The following is a 10,068-nucleotide window of genomic DNA, read 5'->3' as shown; positions in this document are numbered from 1 at the left end:
TCACCTTCGTGGGGAGGAAACATTATTTGGTGAAACGGCTCCTCTCTCATGGAGCTGACATTTGAATTATGGCAGAGACTAGCCAGGCCCTTGTGTGTCACCCTGGACTGGGCTCACCTCAGCCTGGGACTTTATGCCATGGGGAAGAAGGGTCTCACTCTCACGAGCCGGATTTGTAAATTCAAACCCAGATGCCCCATGTAACTCAGGGGGAGCTGCCCCCTCCTGCTTTACAGCCCTGTCAGCTCCCTCCAGCTCTTCTGCTTTTGTCCCTCTTGGGCCAGCTCCTCATTGGGGGTAAATTGGCAAAGCTGCCCCAACTCCAGCAGGGCTATGCCTGTTTACTCCAGAGCCTTCACCTAGGGAAGGGTACTGGCAGGACACAACCTGGGAAAGCAGCTGGGTGGAGTCACTAGCCTTCGCTTGATGACTTATCCCCACTGGCAGCCATGTCCCTGGGGTCTGGTTCTCCCTGCCTGGCACTTTACACATTGCAATCCCAAGTTGTGGCTGCAGTACGTGGAGCAGACTCGCGTTGGCTTTGGTCGCACTAGCTTGAGTAGCCATAGAAGTGAAGCCACGGCAGAATGGGGTAGCTGCTCGAGGGTGAACCCAGTGTCTCAGGCTGCCGTGTTGTTACTGCTGTTGTTATCTGAACTGGCCCAGGCGTGTCTACACATGCTCTAATCACACCTCTGACTGCAGGGGGGACGCGCCTCGAGTGAGGTCACTGCCATCTGTAAAATGGGCGAGAGAGATGAGCTCAGCCCCTGGTGTGTTGACCAAGGTGGTGTCCATCTTGTAAGTGGGGCTCATCTGGGAGTCAAACTGCTGGGGGCCTCCAATGCTCAGGAGAAGTTTTCTTTTTTCAGAGGACTTGTGGGACCCTCTGGGGTGTGTGTGTCCTCTCTGGGCCATTCCACAGAGGGCAGAGGGTCTGTGACTTGAGCTTCAGCTTAAGATATAAAAACTCATGCCCTGCGTTCCAAGAAACTCTGGGTCTGAAACCCAGCTGAACCCCCATTTACACACCCATCGTCATGGCCAGAACCCCCGGGACTTCCAGAGCTGAAAGCATAAGTGAGTGAGGCTCTGACACACTCACACCCTCTGTGGAGCAGGCCCGGAGTGCGGCATGTACGCACCAAGCAGGACATTACTGAAGCATGTGGAACTCCACTTGGGTTCAGTGGGAACTGCTCCCATTATGCCAGTGGCCGAACTTGGTCCTCACCTGATGCCAAATTGGTGCAAATTCCACTGCTCTGCCACGTACAACCTTTCATCTATTTTCAGATCAATTTACACCTGATCCTGTGTGCTGGCATTTACACTCCCATTGGATTCGGGGCCCCCGCACCCATCCCGTGGGTCTGACTCTTCTCCCACTGAAGTCACAAGGAGTCGGGCCCAATGAATCAGCACCAGGCTTTTTTACAGTCAGTGCCAATATCCAAAGTATCCCTCATGAGACCTGATTCCTGGTGCTCTGCCCCACCCGCCAGATACACAGGGCCTGCTTCTCATTTACACTAAAGCCCCGTCCATGGGTAAAGTGAGTGTGAATTTACACCCTCTGTTAGCCTCCTTACACTGCACAAGTGCTATTAAGAGGCTTTAGTGTGCCTGAGGATCGGGCCCCTCTGTTCTATAATTAACGTTGTTACACGGCACTGACACTCACGGGAGAGCGGCAGATTTCCTGACTTGCAGCCAGCGCCCCTGTGCACTAAAATATAAATTCCCATCATTAGCGCAGCCAGGTCAGTTGGGAGCTTATCAGAGCTACACAAATTTAAAATACATGGAGCTTTTGCCATTATGGTAATGAGCACACGGGGCGTCCTCCTGGTCTCGTGCTGCCGAGCGGAGCGTCTCTGGTGTGAATCTCGCCCCCAGGCAGGTTTCCTCCACTACAAATTTGTTCTGTCCTCCGTCAGTTCTGCCATCTTCCTAGTCAAGCACCTGCACCTCTCTCCTCAGATCAACAGCCACGCCCACAACCCCAGCCCTTTAGTCACCCTCCTCAGATTTTCCCACTCCCGCCTCCTCTTCTCTCTGCACAGGGTCTCACTAAGGTATTTAGAGGAAAAGCTGGCACAATATGATGTGACCTTCCCACTGCTTCCTTCCTCCCCACATCCTACAGCTCTCTTCTTCTTCTCCCTGTCACAAACATAGAAGTTTCTCATCTACTCATCTCATCCCAGCTTCTAATCGCTCATCCCCTCCCTCCCTCTTCCGCTTCATCTCTCACTCTCTTCTGGCTCTTTCCCCTCACAGTACAAACACTCATTAACTCTCCCAATAACCCCTCTCTTGTCCCTACACTTGGGAAGAATCCCCATAAACATCCACAAAACTACCTCAGTATCCTCCAGATCCTGCCGTGAAACTCTCCATTGTCACGCTGCCTACAATAGACCTGACAATGGTGAGGCTGCTGGTGAGCTGAGATTGTATCGTCTCACTGGGTCCATCTACATTGCAGCTGGGCAAGAGCTTCCCAGCATGGGGAGATGGACACACGCTCGCTCTGCTCAAACTAGACTTACAACGAATGAAGATAATCTAAGTTAATATAAAAATATAAATGCTGCATAAATCCTGCTGTCATCAGTACTAAAACTCATCTTTCTGGGTTACATGACTGCAAACAGAACATATCAGAACAAATCAGACGTCAAGAATTATAACATTCAATAACCAGTCGGAGAACACTTCAATCTCTTTGGTCACTCGATTACAGACCGAAAACTTTGCAAAAAGAAAAGGAGTACTCGTGGCACCTTAGAGACTAACCAATTTATTTGAGCATGAGCTTTCGTGAGCTACAGCTTACTTCATCGGATGCATACTGTGGAAAATACAGAAGATGTTTTTATAAACACAGACCATGAAAAAATGGGTGTTTATCACTACAAAATGTTTTCTCTCCCCCCACCCCACTCACCTGCTGGTAATAGATTATCTAAAGTGATCACTCTCCTTACAATGTGTATGATAATCAAGGTGGGCCATTTCCAGCACGAATCCAGGGTTTAACAAGAACGTCCGAGGAATAGTAGGGTGGGGGGGAGGAATAAACAAGGGGAAATAAGTTACTTTTTATAATGAATCAACCATTCCCAGTCTCTATTCACGCCTAAGTTAATTGTATCCAATTTGCAAATTAATTCCAATTCAGCAATCTCTCTTTGGTCAAACTGGACAGTCTCTACGTAAAAGAATAAATGGACACAAATCAGATGTCAAGAATTATAACATTCATAAACCAGTCGGAGAACACTTCAATCTCCCTGGTCACGCGATTACAGACATGAAAGTTGCGATATTACAACAGAAAAACTTCAGAAACAGACTCCAAAGAGAGATTGCTGAATTGGAATTAATTTGCAAATTGGATGCAATTAACTTACCTGAACGCTTCTGCTAAGTTTCAAAGAAAGGGCCTCATCTGACAGCTGCCAGTGAGAGCTTGGCCATGGGCATCAGTGGAAGTTCTCACCATCACAGACCCTCCCTAGTCTCAAGGTTTTGACAATTTTTGTCTAGTAGGTGCTAGAAGGACTTTGCATCTTTGGAATGGATGCTATCTGAGGAATGTCTTGTTAAATTCCCTTCCAATTTTCTCACAATCTCTACCCCAGTCCCTGACCTGATTTACCAATTTTCAGACCACTCTGACTTTTCATAGGGGTTTAAAAAAAGGTGCCAAATTCAGCTTTAAGCAGGGACACATCTGCAACTTGAACTCTGGAGAGGTGACCACCCAGCTGTCATTCCTCTCCGCTGTGACCCTTGTACTTGGAAAAAGTACAAAAAAAGGACAACAAAAATTATTAAGAGTGTAGAACAGCTTTCATATGGGGAGAGATTAAAATGACTGGGCCTTTTCAGCTTAGACAAGAGATGACTGAGAAGGGATTTGATAAAGGTCTATAAAATCATGACTAGTGTGGAGAAAGTGAATAAGGAAACGTTATTTATTCCTTCAAATGACACAAGAACCAGGAACCACCCAATGAAATTAATAGGCAACAGGTTTAAAACAAACAAAAGGAAGTACGTCTTCACACAGCACACTGTCGGTCAGTGGAACTCGTTGCCAGGGGTGATGTGAAGGCCAAAAGTATAATGGGTTTCAAAGAATCATTAGATAAGTTCCTGGAGGATCGGTCCATCTGGGCTCTGGGATGGAGCAGGGGATGAGGGTTTAGGGTTGCAGGAGGGGGCTCCAGGCTGGGGGGTGGATCTGAGGGGTTCAGAGTATGAGAGGGAGCTCTGGGCTGGGGCAGCGGGTTGCAGGGGGGCAGGGATGCAGATTTCAGGTGGCGCTTACTTCAAGTAGATCCCGAAGCAGTGGCATGTCCCCACTCCAGCTCCTGTGAAGAGGCATTGCCAGGTGGCTCTGTGCACTGTCCCATCTGCAGGTGCCACCCCCACAACTCCCACTGGCTGCGGTTCCCAGCCAATGGGAGCTGCAGAGCTGGCACGTGGGGCAGGGGCAGCGTGCAGAGCCCCCTGGCTGCCCCTATAAATAGGAGTCATAGGGGGCACATGCCGCTGCTTCCAGATGCTGCACAGAGCCAGGGCAGGTAGGGAGCCTGCCTTAGCCCTGCTGTGCCACTGACCGGACTTATGATGTCCTAGTCGGCAGTGCTGACTGGAGCCACCAGGGTCCCTTTCCAACCAGGCGTTCCAAGCGAAAACCAGACACCTGGCAACCCTATCCAACACAGGCAGCAAGCTGGGTACCCAGTGTCCATTGGGCCAGCCAGCCCGTTAGTGCTCACACTGCGGTGCCCGCCGCTGTCTCTCCTCAATGGGCCCTGCTGGGGTCAGGGTCTGGGGCCCTGGGGGACATGGGGCAGTGTCTCTCTGGGGCATGGGGCGGCTGGTGAGGATGCACTGACCTTGGTTCTCTCCCCCAGACACCATGGTCACTGGAGCCCGCGCTGACCAGGTGAGTCGCCGTGCCGGTGCCCGCAGTTTGCCAGGTTTGGGCAGAACCTTCCCATGGAAAGAGGCACCAGGAGTTACAGCTAAACCTGGGAACCCCCTGGGCTGATCCCAGTGCCAGCACCCCTGGTCTGGCCAGTAGTGAGGGTCGCTGTGGGGTGACCCTAGCCCTGGGGAATAAATAGTGACCGTCTTGGCATGAAGGAAGAAAGAATTGAAGAATCTGAGTTTAATTCTCCAGCCAGTTTCATATCACTGTAGATCCACTGGAGTCAATGGGATCAGATCCCACACTGGTGTAAATCAGCTGTAGCTTCATTGATGTCAATGAACCAAATCCCCAGTGAGTGTAAATCAGCCTCACGCCTGTGACAGCAAGGGAGTGATGCTGATTTACACCAGCTGGGGATCTGGCCCCATACATGTAATAGAAGAAAGGAGAAGGGTTTGTCTGTGGGTCCCTGATGACATCCCAGCTCAGCTGGGGGAGTTTCCCTAACTGACCCATGGCTTGTCTCATCCCCGGAAGCCCCAGCTGATGGGAGCCCTTGATCCTATGGGGACTCCAAGCGCTTGCATCCCTCCCATTGATTCCAATAGGACTGAGGCAGGTGGTTAAAGTTCAGACCTGTGCTCCAGCACCCTCCTGAGCATGGCACTCCCTTGCCCCAGGTCTAAGGGACCTCAGGAGGTCATCTAGTCCAACCCCCCGCTCAAAGCAGGACCAATCCACAACTAAATCATAAATAAATAAATGCTGAATGCTTGATTTTGCATTTTCCCCCCCTTTTTCTATTTCCCCCATTTTTGGTTTTGCATTTTCCCCCATTCCCTCCCCCCATTTTTCTAATTTCAAACTTTTTCTCTTCTTTCCCCCCTCCCCCTTTTTGCCATAGAGTGTGATAATATAAACCATGGCCAGGGTAGGATTTTTGCTTTTCTCCTCTGCTTTTTCTGGTCCCCCCCACCCCACTTCTGCTCTGTAACTTTTCAGAATGGTTCCATGTTTGGAATAGTTACCCAGGGGCCAAAGGGAAAATGAGAGTTGGGCCCAGACCCTCCAAGGTATTTAGGCACCTAACTCCCACTGAAATCACTGGGCCCTTAGCGACCACCTGTGCAGATAACCCCCTCAGCGTAGCTTCAGATATAGTGGGGGGTAGAGTGTTTCTGTCGGTGTAGCTAACACTGTCTGGGGACATGGTTTCCTCCACAGGGAGAACAACTGCTTCCGTCGGTGTACGCTGTGTGTACACTCGGAGACTATGTTGGTAACGGTTCTGTAGTGTAGCCAGAGCCACGCTTTCCTTTTCCCGTTCAGTGGTTTTGCCGGAGTTGGAGATGTTTTGAAAAGTTACAGAGCAGAAAAAAGAGAAAAATAAAAAGGTAACAATAAAAACAAAAAACCACCCCGGTCATCATTCATTCTGCTGCACTCGGGCAAAAAAAGGGGAATGGGGAGGCAGGGGCAGGGGAAAGAAATTTCAAAAAAAGCTGTGATTTTTTAAAATGGAAATAAAAAAAATTTCCATTAGGAATGAGACATTTTTGGCTATTTTGGAAAGTTCTCATTTAAAGCAAAATAAAAATGTCAAAAATAACATTTTTCAGTGAAATTTTTTTTCATTAAATCCTATTTTTTTGGTGGAATGTTTGTCAGGCGACATACTTCCAGCAATTCTAGTTTGGCATCGGTTAGCTCACAGCTTTGTTTTCTGAACTCCAGCAAAGCACGTCCAGGAGCAGCTGAATCGCAGCCAAACTGACAAGAATCACACCTGCCACTCGCACCTGTGCAGCAACCACGCTGCGGGCGCAAAGGTTCCTCTATTTACCTGCTACGCCCCCAGCCCCCCTTCGCCCTGGGACAGAGGCAGGCATGGAAAACGTCCGCACAAGAGATGGAAGTTTCCCAGAGTGAGGAGTGACTGACGACAGGGGGTTATAACGGAAAGTGATTTCCCCGATTCACCCTTGTGTGATGCCAGCTTGTCACCAGGGCAACACACTGATTGCAACAGATGACTGTGATGGAGTGTGAAATAGCCAGTGAACCAAAAAAATCAGCTAGTCTTTTGCGGCTCTGTTCCGTACTTGTATTTCATGAAGGTTTTAGTAAAGTAGACCATGATGACACTAATCCTGCCAAATATCTGTGTATCACACTCTGCCCTTCAGAGAAGATCGCGATATTTTGTCTTTTAATTAGTGGGAAAAACCAGCTCTTCCTCACCATGAAACTCAGCAATGGCTAAGAGGATGGTTCTTCGTCACCCAAAACCATGTAAACATTGCCCCAGGGACAGAGTTCTCACCTGGGAAATGTTGGGGAAGGAGAGGGAAGTTTTACATATTAACTCTAGATATCATGGTGTGACCCCAGCCCGTCCCAGCTCCCTGACCCCTCTGCACCAAGCCCATCATTAGTGCATTGCATTACCATCCACATGCAGGTCCCAGGGGTCACTGGAGAGAGAATTGTTCTCCTAGTTATTGTCATCCTTGAGCTGGTAGCGGCAGGAAAAGGTCCCTGCCCTCTCCCTGGACACTGTATAGGGTGAGTCGAAGACGAGTTTGTTTCCTTCCTTGGGCTGGACAGAAATCTCCTTCCCATCTTTGCAGAAGACAATGCGGGTCATGTGGGCGTCCAAAGGGACTAAACACGACAGCATGGCCGTGTCCCCTTGGTGTGCAGACAGCCTGTCCAGGAACAGCCGCAGGGCGGGGAGAGTGCCTGGGGAGCAAACAGATCAATGTTAAACACCTGGGGCCAGATCCCCCGCTGGTGTCAATCAGCAAAGCTCCATTCACTCCATTGGAGCGGGGCCGATTTACACCTGCTGGGGGACCTGACTCACTCACTCCAGTGGAACATGTCTGAACCCGAACCCTCCAATCCCTGCTGTGCTCCCAGGACCAGTCACTGACCGGGAGAGCTGCAGATTTCCTGGCTTGTGACAAGGGAGCCTGTGAAATAAACACAAAGGGTCTCAGTGCAGGAGGGGAGGTGGAACAGGGAATTATAGTGACTGGAGCTGGAAATACAGTCACATCCTCTAAAGGAAAGTGACAGGTTTCAGAGTAACAGCCGTGTTAGTCTGTATTCGCAAAAAGAAAGGGAGTACTTGTGGCACCTTAGAGACTAACCAATTTATTTGAGCACAAGCTTTTGTGAGCTACAGTTCACTTCATCGGATGCATACTGTGGAAAATACAGAAAATGTTTTTATACACACAGACCATGAAAAAGACACCCACTTATCTTCTGTATTTTTCACAGTATGCATCCGATGAAGTGAGCTGTAGCTCACGAAAGCTTGTGCTCAAATAAATTAGTTAGTCTCTAAGGTGCCACAAGTACTCCTTAAAGGAAAGTGAGCATCTCCAGGCAAATCTAGCTCCAGCTAGTAGAGAGAAATTCAGTCCCAGACTAACAATGGGCCACGTTCTGCCCTTGTGTTTATCCCCTAGCCAGAGACAGAATGAATTTGCTGTTAAGCTCCCTGGAGCCAATTTCCTCTCAGCACAGTGGGGGATTTTCACAAGCACAAAGTGCAGCTTGGTGTCCAGCTCCCAGCGTGAATCGGCCTGAGGATCCCAGCTAGCGATCTGCCCCTCTTGGATCAATGGAGCCAGGTGCATTTACACCACCCGGGGATCTGATCCACAGTCTATAACTTGTTATTTGCCCGGAGAGAAGTCCGGGGTTAGCTGGTGCATTTCAGCCTGAGTGAGGATAAGGAACGGCTCCCTGTACCAGCATGTAGAGCTCGCTGGACCCCAGACCCATGGCTGAAGGTTGGTGTGAGCATGCCAGAGACTCGCTGGAGATGGGTTAGGCCAACAGCTGACCCTGACCCCGTGCCATGTTATGGGCCAGATCCTGCACGATTGGGGTCACTGAGAGCTCTCTCGTTCATTGCAGTGGGAGCAGGGTCAGGGCTGACATGTCCATGGCCCTGATCCTGCAGGCCGATGATCCATCCCTTCCACTCGTATGGGCATCCCTTGACTTGAATAGACTCTGGGCAGGCGTCAGGGCCTATACCAGCAAAGCAATGTGCAGGATCAGGCCCATGAGCACATACACACTGGGGAAACACAGCTAGGCGAGTCAGTGGGAGGCTGAACACAGGTTTGTCTCCTGATCATCAGATCTTTAGCTCAGCACATTTTGCATTCACCATAAATATCAGCAAAGAGCCATGAGCAATTCACAGAACCCCCCCGTGCAGCAGGCAGAGCTGGTATCCCCTTTGTACGGAGCGGCTAAGTGACTGGCCCAGGGTCACCCAGGAAGTTTGTGGCAGAGCAGGGAATTCATCCCTCGCCACTAAAGTCCCAACCATGGACCAGCCTTCTGGTACTGGTAATGATCACAGTGATTAATGATTAACTGCTATTTTCATAGAATAGTAGAATCAGAGAATATTTTAATTAATTTCAGCTGGGCTTTTCAGATCCCAGGGAAATCCCATCGTTACCCCCTAAAATCTAATCACATTTGGCCGCGTATGCGGCATTTCTGCTGTTTGCGCCCGTGTGCGAGGTGAACATGTAGCATTTTCCCTTCCTGGACGTCATCTCCAGTTTAGGTTTCATCAAATGAAATGTCTGTCATCTTGAGCCAGTGATTTCATGCATGCCAAGATTTACACCTGAATCTGAGTGTGCAAAACAGCATCCCAGTGTGAAAATGGGCATCCCCTTCTGTGTCCAGCCCAGCCAGCTTGCACGGGCTAGTACCTTTTGTGTGTGCAGCGAGTGGGATGGTGCAAATCCGTTGTGCACACAGACATCTGCACCCCCATGTGACATGCTGTGGGTGTGAAGGTGGCAAACACACCCACACGCTGGCAGCCTTGGGGTGTGAGTGCAGGGTGGTGTGTGCGGGCTCAGGGCCAGGGTGCAGCCCTTGGAAAACGACAGAGCATTTCGGGGTGACACAACGACCTCGTTGCTGAGGTTCAGAGCTGGAATCTAACCAGCAATTTCCATCGTCCTTAACCCTGAGTCAGGTGTGGTAATTAAACATGCAGTTGCTATTATTAAATCTCTTGGAAGCTTCGGTGCGAGGTGGCAAGCTCTGATCCCACCCCGGGCAGT

Source organism: Eretmochelys imbricata, chromosome 23 (genome assembly GCF_965152235.1).
Source record: "Eretmochelys imbricata isolate rEreImb1 chromosome 23, rEreImb1.hap1, whole genome shotgun sequence".
Classification (NCBI taxonomy): Eukaryota; Metazoa; Chordata; order Testudines; family Cheloniidae; genus Eretmochelys; species Eretmochelys imbricata.
The sequence above is the reverse complement of the archived record's forward strand: the minus strand, read 5'-3'. Positions refer to the sequence as shown.